This window comes from Harpia harpyja, chromosome 3 (genome assembly GCF_026419915.1).
Source record: "Harpia harpyja isolate bHarHar1 chromosome 3, bHarHar1 primary haplotype, whole genome shotgun sequence".
Classification (NCBI taxonomy): domain Eukaryota; kingdom Metazoa; phylum Chordata; class Aves; order Accipitriformes; family Accipitridae; genus Harpia; species Harpia harpyja.
Window position 1 is genome coordinate 32,242,872 of NC_068942.1, and position 14,366 is coordinate 32,257,237.

Here is a 14,366-nt window from a genome sequence, read left to right on the forward strand (position 1 = left end):
AAATGTGTATAAGCAGTCTTTGCAGTAAAAAAGTCTGAGTACATCCACGCTTTGCTTGCTCCCCACATCAGTGTAGCCAAGACTGTGGTCTTCTTACAAAAGCCAGAAAAGTGATGTCAACACTCGTCTGGAGCAGAGAAAAAGCAACTCAAAGATAAGTGCTGGCAGTTCCTTCAGAATGTGTTGGATCCTGTACTTGAACACGATGGCCTCGCAACGGGCAGCACGTTGATTATCAGCACTACGAAAAGGATCAAGACAGCTTCCTAGCTCTTTCTTTGCACACTTGACAGTGCAAAATTATGATTTAGGAGGGAAATCACTGAGCATAAAATGCTCCCTGACTCTTAAAACTTACAGGGAGAAAAAAGGAAAGAAACTCTTGCAATACCAAATGAAATTATATTATACTTACACCAGTTTTTCATGCTGCGAGATTACTCAAGCAGAACTGCTGGTAACCAGGAGGAGGGCCAGCTGGCAAATTGAAACCTGTTTATGTCTGTGGGAAAGATTAAGGTCCTAAAACAGAGGGAAAATAAACCTTATCATTCTTAACTAAACCTGGGAAAAAAAAAAAAGGGGGGAATTTGGGAGAAATCCTGACTTTAATGCCTCACAAAGACGCTGCAAACTTCAGCATTTCACGAAAACTGAACAGCGAACTCTCAGGATCTGCACAGAGAGCTTCTAATTTGAAGGTTAGAAAATTAATTTTCGCATTCCCAAAGTTTAGTGAAAAGGTTTTCAAGAGCCCTCTTCTTTTTCTGGTTTATATAGCTCCCCCTCCATTCACTTTCTTGTGGCCAAATACAACTTCTAATATACATTAATAGGAGTGCTATTTGCAGGTATTAGCGAGGGCTAGCACCTTTTTTTCCCTGACACAGATGCAAGGCCTTTATTTTTATAATGACTTAATTTATTAGTAATTTTTAAAGGTTATTTAAGCATAATTTCTGCTCATTCACTAAAAGAAGTGTCACGAGTGAATTTGGCTTCTGTGGGAGAACAGAATGACACTCCAAGGACAGACTCAGTCCCTCTGCTCTTCAGCCTTTGCAGAAGAGTCACCTGGGCAATTCTCACTGCGGTACTGTGATAGGCGAGCAGGTTATGTTCCATTAAACATGGGGAGAGAAATGTTTTTCCCTGGCTCAAAGCTAAATCTCACAGATCCTGCTTCAAAATTTAAGCTGATCAGGGAATAAATCAATATCTAAATCTGCTTGGAATCATGAGGAGGGAATATTAGTAAAAGTGAGATGTCACAAGTTCTATGTCTCACCTACCTCTTCCCAAGCATACTAAATACAAGATACACCAGCTTTACCCAAAAATCAACTGAACAAGTCTGTTTTGCTGGTCAGGAGGAACCACAGGGGGAGGCTACACAGCACACATACATGAAAAAAGCCAGATAAGTAGGTCAACTTCTCCTTAAGTACAATATTTTTTAACCTTCCATTAAAGCTTAATATCTCAAAGCAAGATCAAGTAGATTTCCTGAGTGGACATCCAACCCCTATTTCAAGCTCTAGACTTTCCTGAGTTGTTGATAGTGAACCTTAAAATTAAGGAGGAGGGGATGGATCGTTCCCAGAGCTGTCCATGGCTCCATCTCAGGTGGATATGTGTTGTTGGTAGCAGTGAAGACCATAAGGTAGAAAACACTTGTCTTTACCATTCGTACCCAACTTCCTCTCCAATCACTCGATGCTTTCAAAAGCTGGGAATGCAGTTTTGCTTTGGTTTGTGCAACAAGCTCTTATGCAAAATCAGAGGTTTTGTGAGACAGACATGAGACAACCTTCTTCACTAATGTGCTCAAAGCAAACAACAATCTGAAGATACCAGACACCTCATCATGGCAGATACATCTTTTCTATGTGTGTATTTAAACATACAATAACGCATAGCATATGTTTGAAGAGCGGGACAGTAAGCATTCATGTTGCCAAGCTAGGGGATGGTTATTCATGTCTGTTATAAAAAGCAGGACGCAAGTATTGGTATTATTCATCAGTCCTATAAAGAAGAATAATTATCACTGTTAAAAGGCCTAGGTAGCTGTAATTAATTCAGGGGAAACACTGATGAGCAAAAGCACAGCCCCCAAACGCTGTGCTTACACCACTTTGGTAAATTAAAAATAAACAATTTCTTAATGACGAACAGACAGATATAAACATAATAGTTATTTTCTCTTAAAAGGAGCTTAAAGATCAACTGAGAAGTTTGGCTTACCAAAACATGCTCACATTTTGCAACCAAATGAAATAATTTAAGTTAGAAACTTTTAATTAAAAGTGCTTTATAAATTGCATTCATTATGTATGTTTGCAGTGATATATTTCTTTGCTCTCTGAAGCAATCTGTTTTCCCTGGTTTCTTTTTTTTCCACTTAATAAATTATCCTCATTTACACAAAATGTTAATGCCAAACTCTTTATTAATAGGATAAATATGGACTTCAGTAACAACAAATTATGTGGTGTCACTATTAAATGATCTGCCCCTTCCCAGCTTAAGTAAGTTCACTGTTCAACACCCAGCCTGCCAATAGTTTGGCAGCTGCTTTTTGCAGCACAGCACAAGAAACATTTAAAGCAAAGCTTTCAGGAATTACTCCTTTGGAGTGGTCTAGTACAATCTGAGGTTTCCTGTGCCTTATTTTGAAAGAGGACTGTGAGCATTTCCCTTCGCTGCATTGGCCTTCCTCCCACAGTGCTGCAGCAGATTAGGATGCTCAGGAAAGCCAGTGGCAGGGCGGGCAGACTCTAGTTCTTAGCTGATTTGAACAGCTTGACATTTAAACAAATTTAAGACATGAGCCCCCTATGTTTTCTCACAGATTTTGCCTGCTATGCCGGATGCTCCATCCTTAAAGAGACCACACAGACAGAGACAGCTCAATGGAAAGGGGAAAAGACTGCTTCCATGGTAGCATTACAAGCTGCAAGGCGTATGCAACGATAGCAGAGTGTCTTGCTTTTCTTATAAAACCTTATTGAATTTTTTCACAAGAACAAAAAGTCGAGACATGGCCTTCGGCTGTCTCAAACACTCCCAGCTCTGGCACCCAGGCAGCAAGGAGAAGACTACCACCTGGTGCAAAAACGGGGGCCAAGGAGGAAACAATGGAAGGACTAGGTTAGGACGAGTAATGGCTAAAGATCCAGGCAAAGCTGGTAAGACTGAGTTCAGCTTAGAAAGAGGACTGAAGAAGAGACCGTGATAGATGTAGTCAAGAAGGATCTCTAACCACCAAAGGAACTCCCTCTTCAAAATGCAGAGCATAACCCCAACTTCCTAAACCTCACCACTCCCCTGATATCAGCCATGGGCTATAAAGTACCTTGGAAAGGGCACTTTTCATTTTCCTTTACTGCTAGTAAACACAAGCGATGACAATCTGATACTGCTATCAGTTATTCTGCTGCTGAAGTGACAAAGATCTGTGTGATAGAAGGCTCCAGTTCTGTCAATAGACAATCTCTCATGAGAAAATTTCTGGGTTTTCAGTCTGACTTCTAAAAACCCAAGAATACATAGGCATTTCTTCTGAAGAATCAGTAAGGTTGCAAAGTCAAGGATTTAAAAGTTAACAAATGGTAGAATTTGTGCAAATTCACTATGATACAGTTAAAAACCACAGGGTCATATGACATCATGTTCTTTATAGGCTCTCCCAACATCATTTAGTGAATAAAACAAACAGTACTCAACTAAATGAATACATTTTGGTTTCATTGCTCATTCTGATCCTCCAGGCCTTGCATGCTGCAATATTGTTTACCAACAAACACCAAGGAGCTGGGACTTACCTAGGTTTCAATGCCCTCATTGTAGACATTCGTTCCTGAGCTGGCCACCTACCTTCTCTATAAAGCAATGAAGAGGATATAGGCAGTTTTAAGAAGCAATTCTTGAGACCCAGTTGAAACACCTGCTTTATGATAAGATAAATCATGCCCTACAAGTGCCTGCTTCTCACCTTCAAAAGAAGCCAAGGTGCAAACACCAACACCTAGTTGGATAAATCCCATATTCACAGCCTTAGATTTTTTTCCAGAGTCCATCTGTATACCTTAAGCACAGCTTTTAATACCTTCAGTGGCAGTTGTTGAGTGCTCAGCAATTTTGAGCATTGGACTTAGATGTATTCAGTCAGGTACTAAAAGATGACACCTTTCCAGACAATGACCATGTGAGAAAAGTCAGTGGACAAGCAACGGCCAGGAGTTTTGTGGCAGAGGCCAGAAAAGACTCTCTCTCCCTCCAGGGCAGTAGTATTGCCTCACCTAAGAATTTGTCTTTCCCCTAATTTACAGTTCTCTCAGCTTCCTTTTTGGCATTTCCTATTTTTAGGTGATTTTGCAACTCAATGACCCTTAGGATGTAGGCCATGCATGTGCATAACAAAGGTATGAGAGTGGAAGACGAAGGCTACTTTATTGTTATTCCATGCAAAGGCACTCATGATTGCCTGCGGACTGCTGCAGCTGACCTCCGGAGGGTCATCAAACAGCCAAAGCTTATTTGGTCTGCATGGACAGTGGAGGTTTTATAGCAATTTCAAAGGTGTTTACCATCTTCACCCTAACAGAGAAAAAGCAGGCTCAAGAGCTGATCAAGTTGTAGCCTGAAAAATAGGGAGACAGGCAAGGCTGTCAAGAGAGGGGTCAAGATCTGCAGAAAATCACATGCTTAGTTTCCTTAAAGAATAAGGAAGTCCACCTCTTGGCAGGACTGTCTTTTTCCAAGGTGGCCTGGTCCCACACCAAAAAATATTTCCCCCCTTTACAGACATTTATTTTAATGTAATCCTGTGGTGCATTGACCCTGGCTGGACGTCAGGTGCCCACCAAACCTCTCCATCACTCCCCTCCTCAGCTGGACAGGGAAGAGAAAAATATAACAAAAGGCTTGTGGATCAAGATAAGTTACTGTCACAGGCAAAACAGACTCAACTTGTGGAAATTAATTTAATTTATTGCCAGTCAAATCAGAGTAGGATAATGAGAAATAAAACCAAATCTTAAAACACCTTCCCCCCACCCCTCCCTCCTTCCCAGGCTCAACTCCACTCCCAATTTTCTCCACTTCCTCCCCCCCGTGGCACAGGGGGACGGGGAATGGGGCTTGGGGTCAGTTCCTCGCACCTTGTCTCTGCCGCTCCTTCCTCCTCAGGGGGAGGACTCCTCACTTGTCCCCTGCTCTGCTGTGGGGTCCCTCCTGTGGGAGACAGTCCTCCATGAACTTCTCCAACATGAGTCCTTCCCACGGGCTGCAGTTCTCCACAAACTGCTCCAGCGTGGGTCCCTTCCATGGGCTGCAGTCCTTCAGGCACAGCCTGCTCCAGCGTGGGTCCCCCGCGGGGTCACAAGTCCTGCCAGAAAACCTGCTCCAGCGTGGGCTCCTCTCTCCACGGGGCCGCAGGTCCTGCCAGGAGCCTGCTCCAGCGTGGGCTTCCCACGGGGTCACAGCCTCCTTCGGGCATCCTCCTGCTCCGGCGTGGGGTCCTCTCTCCCCGGGCTGCAGGTGGAGATCTGCTCCACCGTGGACCTCCCTGGGCTGCAGGGGGACAGCCTGCCTCACCATGGTCTTCATCACCACGGGCTGCAGGGGAATCTCTGCTCCGGCACCTGGAGCACCTCCTCCCCTCCTTCTGCACTGACCTGGGGGTCTGCAGGGCTGGTGCTCTCACATCTTCTCACTCCTCTCTCCGGCTGCAGTTGCTTTTGTGCAGCAATTTTTCTCCCCTTCTTAACTCTGTTCTCCCAGAGGCGCTACCACCGTCGCTGATGGGCTCAGCCTTGGCCAGTGGCGGGTCCGTCCTGGAGCCGGCTGGCATTGGCTCTGTCGGACATGGGGGAAGAAGCTTCCAGCAGCTTCTCACAGAAGCCAGACCTGTAGCCCCCCTGCTACCAAAACCTGGCCACACCAATCCAATACAAATTTGTATTTCATTCCATTAGGACCGTGAAATTCCCTCCTGAACCACCCTGCCCTCTGCCACCCTGCAGGCAGGAGCCCTTGCAAAGGCTGGTGTTTGTGATGTATGAGCGCGAAGAAATCGTGGAGTACAGGAAGCATCCAGAAAATGAGAGTTACCTGGCTTGAAAAAGTCTTTTATCCAGTGTCTTCAGACGGAAGATGAGTTCAGCCACATACCTCAGCAGAGCCAGTTACACATGCCTGAAAATGAGGTACACAAGTGGGAATACCTTAATATGGAAAATGAACTGCCTTAAGAAGAAAACTTAATGTAACCACAAAGCTAATGGTACTATCACCATGTGTTTTTTCATATTTCCTGATGATATTTTTGACATGAAGCTTAGCCTGGAATGGAAGATATATAAATATATATTTCATTTGGCAGCCTGACCTAGATAAACAGTATATCACTTCTGTGGATACAGGATTTACAAATGTCTCTGGTGACTAGAAACTCTTGACAATCCTCAACACTGTAATTGATCTTACTTGCTGGCCTTTTGCATTCATATCACTTCAGTCTCTTGTATGTTAAATAATTCAACCATCTTATTTTCTGATTGGAAAGTTAGGCTTGACTCACGTTTTTTTCAGCAGCATGAGCCTGCAGAGTAAAGAAATGGTAACAGCAGGCTCCTGTGTGGTAGATCACTTTTGTGACAGCGTTTTGTTCTTGCTGTGAGTGTGTGCTACACTAGTGCCTACTTACATTTTATTTAATAAGTCAAAGTGTGAATTCCAAAAATAAAAGCACAAACATTTCTTTTATGGGGAAAAAAATACTGGTTGTCAAATACATGTACTTATTTTTGAGGACATGAGTGAGTTAACAGCATGTCTAACCTTTACTAAGGAAGGGTATCTGTGTTATTCAAATACTTTTTTCTTCTCTTTTCCTCTAATAAATTAGAGGACAGAAGGGTAGGTGTCTCTTCTTATGCAAGGGCTTGATGGAACACAAAAAGAATTTAACCACTAAGCATGGACTCATTGACTGTTTTTCCAGGAGAAGCTGTACTTGCAGTATGTTTTACATCTGGTGTACGTTAGCCCCCGTCAAACAAAATATTCCTTATAAACACATGGAAGGGTCATTTTAATTCCCCCTTAAGTAGATTGACTTGGAAGTACTTGGCAGAGGAACGCTGGTGACAACCCATCAGCACTAACCACATTTTCAAGATTTCTCCGATTAGCCTTCCGAATCCCTATGAGCTCCTCTAGAGTACATCTGCAGAAAACACGACTGGCAAGTCCCTCAGCGTGTGCTGAGTGGGGGGTCCTCTGACTCCGGCCCCTGCGGGGCAGGAACCGCCATATGGAATTACACCCACCAGGCAGACGTGCCCTGGACGCAACCTTCTTCTCCCCAGGGAGAGCGGTGGGGCCACCGCACCTGACGCGGCGCTGGCAGCCGTGGGGCCTCTGTCCCCTTCCCGCTGCTCGTCTTCCATCCTGATCTCCGGGCCGCCACTGCCTGCCTGCTGCTGTGTTTCTCGAGGGCCTTCTCACCTCTCCACACCCTGGGGGAATTTCATGCTCCAAACCAGTACCAGTGGCTGCGTTGCCTTGGAGTTAAGACCAAACAAGCAACGATCACGTGTGGCCTAATAAATACTTAACAGCCCATTACAAACTCCCAAAAATTCCTGATGCTGCCCCTACACTTCTAGATGACAGCCTTAAATGCCGACATGAGGAAGCTAACCTTTAAGTTTTTCAAACTATGGCTATTCTAAACATACAGCATACAAAAACACAACAGAAAGCATTATTTTTAGCATTGGGGGAGGGGGGGGCATTGCTAGCACATGTATGTTTAAGATGTAGAGTACAATATATGTCACAGTGTTCAAAGGGCACGTTTAGCTTGTGGTTTGGCAAAAGCCCTGCTTGGAGACATACTCAAGGTTTTCTGCCTTTGACAGCTTTATGCTCATGTTATCAGCATGTTCATCTTCTCCTGGGGTTTTAGCATTCTGAATGTTCCTGCTACGGTGTCTTCAAATCAAAATAATGAGACACAAGCAGGCACTATCTTACATATGTCGTTGTCGGTAATTGACAGGGACTGCTTACTTGCAGACCCTCGTGGCTGTAACCCAGGCAAAGAGCTTAAACTCTATATTGAACTATAACTCTAAATTTAGAACCATTATGGTCCTTTATTAATAGTAGCAATACTCAGCACTTGCGTATAGCAGTGCCTTTTATAGGAGAACCTTGAATGTGCAGTGAAAGCACTAAATAAGCCACAAATCACCCTTGGATAGTTCAGAATGATTATTATCCCTTCATTTTACAAAGGACATTCAAGATGGTTTTTTTGTTTTGGTTTGGTTTGGGTTTTTTCAATAGCAACCATTACTGCTTCATCTAAATATTTGCAAGGAAAACCAGGTCTGCCTAGCTAAGTTTTTGGTAGGTTTTGTGGACCACTCTGCTTTTACTCATAAATTTTAAGGCCATGAGGAATGACTATGATCATCTAGTCTGACCTCATGGATAGTACAAGACTGATCTTTCTGGCTGGAATATGGAAATTTTCCAGTTCTGTAGGGCAGTATTATATCTGTACCCTTACTACACACATTATACACTCTAGAAACATATGCCATACGCACACTCTCAAGTAAATCAGTCCTGTTAGGATCAAATCAGAGTTTTTGTGACCTGTCAATCTCTCTCATAAATTCATTTCACAGTTGACCTTCCTCAGCTGAGTACATGTAATTGCCAGCACCCACACTGCAGCACGGTGGTTTATGGAGAGTGGACTCTATTCATGCACCACCATGGCTAAACACTGCAGAGGTTTGTTACAATTAGAGTAACATGCAGCTTGGTGTCTTATTGCCCAGAGTGAATTACATCCTTACTGTGAGCAGAATATTTAGTGTTCGACAATAAAAGATGATAGATGTCTGCAAGGAATATTTTGTAACGATTACCCTGTGCCACGTGCTCCCCATTAGCATAGCAATGAACTACTCTCTTCTGTGATAGTGTGAAGGAAAATCTACCTCAGAGGTTTTCTCTCTCTTTTTATATTTAACTCATTTCAAACATACAAGATGTGAGAACAAAACAGAGTGGGCAAGACAAAGCCATTATGACAATGCATGAGTACATGCATAAATTCACCAGAGAACAATAGGATGAGAAAAAAAATCAAAGATAAACAGCAGAGGTACAGGTAGACTAGAAGGATGTATATATACCATAGCAAACTGAAACTGTTCTTTCAACTGGTTTGCTTAATGCTATAGAGGAATAATTCTGTTCATACTCTCTTCAAGGGAGATATGCCATGTGTAAATCACCAGGCACTGTATTTTTACTCTTCAGAAGTGTTTTCTATTAGATATATATACAGGATTTTTCCTACTCAAAACCCTTTTCCTGCGAGCCTCTTTGTCCATTGTTGAACCAGTGGCTGATGACATATCAGTGGAAAGACCCACTGTGGACACCAGAGTGGGCTTCTAAATGTATCTCTTTTTCATCAGAACCTAGTGGGGTTTAAATCAGCAATGTAATGACAATATTCCAGGTTTGGGGAGAATGTACCATCGAAGTACTTGCAAATAAAACCCAGGAAACTAAAAGAGAAGATATGAGGAAATGATGGGGGGAAAATGCTTCCTACTGACAGCATCTTGCCAACAAACAGAAATGCTTGAGGAAGGTTATTGTACTCTGTGGTAGAGATATAACTGGAATATGACTTGGTAACATTTTTGGGGTTGTTTTCAGCAGAAGTGGAGCAGCAGTTGTTTATGTGTCCTATCAGGGTCTCACATACAGAGAACAAAAAAAAATGCATGTCTTAACTACCAACCCTCCTTCCAATAAACCGTGGAACAAGAAAAGAAACACACACAGGGCATGTGTTAAATCAATACTTTCAATGTCCAGCAGAAAGGAAAGATGTTAAGATTTTGTCGCTGTTGAACCAGCTGTAATTATGATAACGAAGAAAGGGAGAGGACAGGGAAAAGATGGTACCAAATTAAAAGGACATAGAAACTAGGGACTTAAAAAGATTTAAAAAAAAATGGAACTCTGTTTGGCTCATGATGCAGCTACATTGCACTGGCAGCCTGAGTACTCGCTGTATAGGTCCATGCAAGGAGGCTTGCTCTTACACAAACATAGTTGTTCCTACAGCAAAATTGTCCTGCTGTTACTGAATTCTTCCTGCCCAGTATGTGAAAAGGTTCATTTTGCTGGGAATAGTCTAGTACCCCTTCCCAGTCAATGGTGCTAGTTGCAGAACTTCCCTGTCCCTCAAGAAGAGGGTAAAAAAGATACAGGAAGACCGCAAGTATTTATGGGATCTCTGAAAGTAGCTAGTGCTCAGCATGGTTTTAATCACACCATCTGCCATGTGAGGAATAATGGGTTAAATATATGTGCTTGACAACTGTGGACAGAAGGGCTCAGGCAACAGGACTTGCCAAATGAAAGGCTAAGACTACAAATTATTGCACTCTGTGAAATCAAAGTCTTGACAGTTATTTCTCAGAACTGCTGAGCGCCTTTTCTGACAGGTCTCTTTAGGAGCGACTGTCTCTTGAGAGTAATGGAGGTGGCACTAACTTTTGAGGAAGGCAGAAGTGCGAGTACAAGAATACAGGGGGCTTCTACAGAGACAGCTCTGCGATAAAATTGGCATAAGTGAGCAAAGGAAAGGGGAAAAATCAATTGTACGAAGTATCACGGACTTTGATGCTCCAGTCTCTGTAATAGAAGATGTGTCATTACCTCTGACAGACATACACACAATTCTTACTCTTATACATAGAAGACCTTGTCATTGATTTGTTACTGAGAGCTCCCATGAGGTCAATGAAAGCCTGGAAAATGTGCCCATATGTTTCAGTCTTGCCCTTGGTTGGGTAGTTACTGACACCTTCCTTATCCAAGATTAAAGCTTCTTTATCACATTTTATGTTTCCAAGATATAAGTTATTTTAAAGTAATTGACTGAGATAGTGATCTCTGGAATTAAGATAGGTGTGATTTGCATGCACATCTGCCTTGCTATAAATTGTTGGCAAGGAAATGCAGTATCTAAACTTCAGCTGCTTTGATCATCCCCGTATTATATTTAATAAGCTCACAGTGAAAAATATGTGAATAATAAACTAATTTTACCAGGAGGAAGGAAGGAAAGGAGGGAGGGAAGGAAGGAGAAAGGTTGGCCCAGCCTTTAAATAAAAGACAGCATGACACTACCAAAACTTGTACAAAGGCCGCTAGTGATTTTTATCTGTCCTGAAAGGTTTGATCTTTTGGATAACAACGGTGCAACTGCAGCAGTGTTTCCAGATGTATAAGTAAGTTTCTAAGACACAACTTTTGGTTTTAGTTAGGTGTTGTTGAGATAGAAGTTAAACCAAAGGAGAAAAAGAAGGCCTCACATACCTGTTATTTCACATATGTGCCAAAATATATTGCCTGAACTGCATAGCATGAATCCTTTAAGTATTGCTTGTGTAACACTCACTCAAGGTGAATTAAATTCAATATTTAGAAAAGTTTCGAGCCGGTCCTACTTTTATCAATGCAGTTCTATTGTAAATGAAGCTAAAATTATTGATCAACTTTTTGCATAGTCAAACATAACATAATGGTTTATAATAATGGGGAAAACTTTCTAAATTTCTATCCAACATCAAGCAAAAATTAGAATATTTCTTTTACTTCACCCCCCAAAAAACCCCATATTCTTTTGCAGTAAGTTTCCAGATGGTTTGATTTTTGCGTATTCAAAACCAAAACGTTTCTAGTGATTCTGTTTTTAATATCATTTGACAAAGGACTATAACAGGCATCTAGGTGCCAACAGACCTAAATCCTATTTTAGCAGGTGCTGCAAAAAATCCCACTCTCTGCCATAAGAATCATAAACTTAAGAAGATAACAGGCAGCAATAGAAAACAAGCATGTTACAAACAAAAAAGAGAGGGAGCACAATGAAAGGTTAATAGTGATTATTTCCTATAAGTGCTGTTTGAAATGTAAGGTATTTTACTTTGGCAAACCAAAACTAAGAAGGATATGAATATCAGAGGAAAATAGTAAAAAGGCCGCAGGTAGGTATGAAGAATATTTAGGAAGAAATGGAAAGGTCCAGAAAGGAAATTAAAGGCTCTGAAGTTGCCTCTGAAGAAAGGAGAAGGCCTGAGGGATAAGAAAATCCGTTGTTAAAAGCAGCCACAGCCCACACTTAAGCCAAAGCTGAGAGGGCAGAAGACAGTCTGTGACCGCCACTGTCAGGTTAATTGCTCATCATCATCTGTGTTACACCGCCCAGCCCCTGCTTGTCAAGTCCTTCCGCTGTCTTAAAACATAGATTAGAAACCCTTCAGAAAAGACACCAGCTTTTAAATGAAGATTTGGTAATTTTGTAGTTAGCAGAACGGAACAAACATTTCTGATTTGGGTCTCCCACAACACAAGGACCGTTATTAATCGCAGAAATTGTACAGCCCTGTGCAGTTGTCATTTACACTGCGTGGTTAATGCAGTGATTTTCCTCCTGTGGCCTACAGACTCCCAGGAAATTCTTATTTCTAGGTCCGCAAAAAGTAACTAAAACCAGCATTCTGTTACAAACAGACTACTAAATAGACTACGCAGGAATCCATAGCTCTCCTGGAAAGCACTGAAGCATTAACACATTGAAAAAAGACGAAAGCTACCGATCTTGTACCATTTTGCTGTAATCAGCAAAGGAGAAAGAGAGACCCTGCCTTTATGGCCAGCGCGTGCTCTGTGCCTGGTCGGGGAGCGGAGAGGTCCTGGGAGCTCCGGCCACCTCGTGCCAGGATGCTGCCTGCTGCCGCGCTCTCCCTGCGGGTAGCAGAGGCATGTCCCCGCCTCTGACAGCATGCGGATTCGATTAAGAACTCTGCCTCAGGTCTTCAGAATTTGCACAATATCTCTTTTTTTTTTTTTTTTTTTTGCACGCCTATAATTGTAGACATTATACCATTTGTCTAATTGAACGTACACTGAAGATGGTTTCCTTGGCAGAGCGGGAGTTTTGACTAGCACTTAGGAGGTATTGAGGGCTTAAGAAAGGGGAAAGAGAAGAGAGAGTTGTGCAACCTGTTATATTTGCTGACTTCCTCTTGTTGTAAGAAACACAGCCCTTGGAAAGTTGTTGAGCAGAGCAGGTCGGGGTGTTACTGGCTCGTCCTTCCTGACACACTGGGCATTCCTACTGTCTGTGTTCAGTTCGCAGACTTGGGCAGAGACACTATACGAGGTAAAAGAGCTAGCTACATATTTATTGGAAACATGCTTTTAATTGCTGGCCTGCTTTCACTACCCAGTATTCTTGTTTCTACCTGTTTTATAAAGCCCTTCTGCCTAGTAACACATTTCTACGGGGTTTTTTTCCCCCGTATGTTTTGGCTAGTTCTCCCTGGATTTTTTTTTTAAGAGGTTGCTTATTTTTAGTCATTCAGAGGAGTATTTCCCACCATGTGTTGGTATGTTTTTGTACAGTTTGGGTTGGGGAGGAACAACAAATGGTCATTTTAAAAAGGTCTGGTTTTCAAATAGGTAATATCAGATGTGAAAACACAACCGTGTTCAGTTATAAGAATTTATATATATATTGGTGAGTAACAGAAGATACAGGGACACTCAAAATACAGATTTTTAATAATGACATTATAAAAAATAGGCAGTTAACTTGAAAGGAACCCTGAGAGACAATATAATCCATTTCTTACCTTTAAGCAGGAGCGAATGTACCTACACTATTCCTGGCAGGTACTTGTCTCACCTAATCTTAACAATGCACATGATGGATCTCTCAAAAACCTCTCTAAGCAACCTGTTTCCACAAATAAGTACCCCTTTAACATTAGAAAGGTTTAGGGGATTTTTTTATGTTTTACTGTCTCATGCAAACTTGTCTTGCTGCATTGAAAGTACATTTCTTTTTGTCCTATTCAGAGAGAACAAAAATTAATATTTGGAGGGATTGGTTTTCTCTTACTCAGAATAAAGAATAAAAACCTTATCTCCCTAAGAAGATAGAGATAGGTACCAAGTTTTCATTCCTTCAGAATTTCACTTACCCTCTACAAATTCCCAAAGATTAATAATGACTCATGATTGATTCAGCCAGTTCTTCCAATATCCTACACAGATGTCATGATCCAGATAATTTGCTAAACTACTTTAAGTGTTCCCCCATCTGTCTTTCCACTGGTATAACCTGAGCTTTCATGCACTTATTGCCAGTCTAAATAGCAGTTGGCCAAGTGATAATCTGATGAATGAAGCAAAGAAAGCTTTAAATATTTCAGTATTTTAGGTTTCATCTGTCCACAACTTTC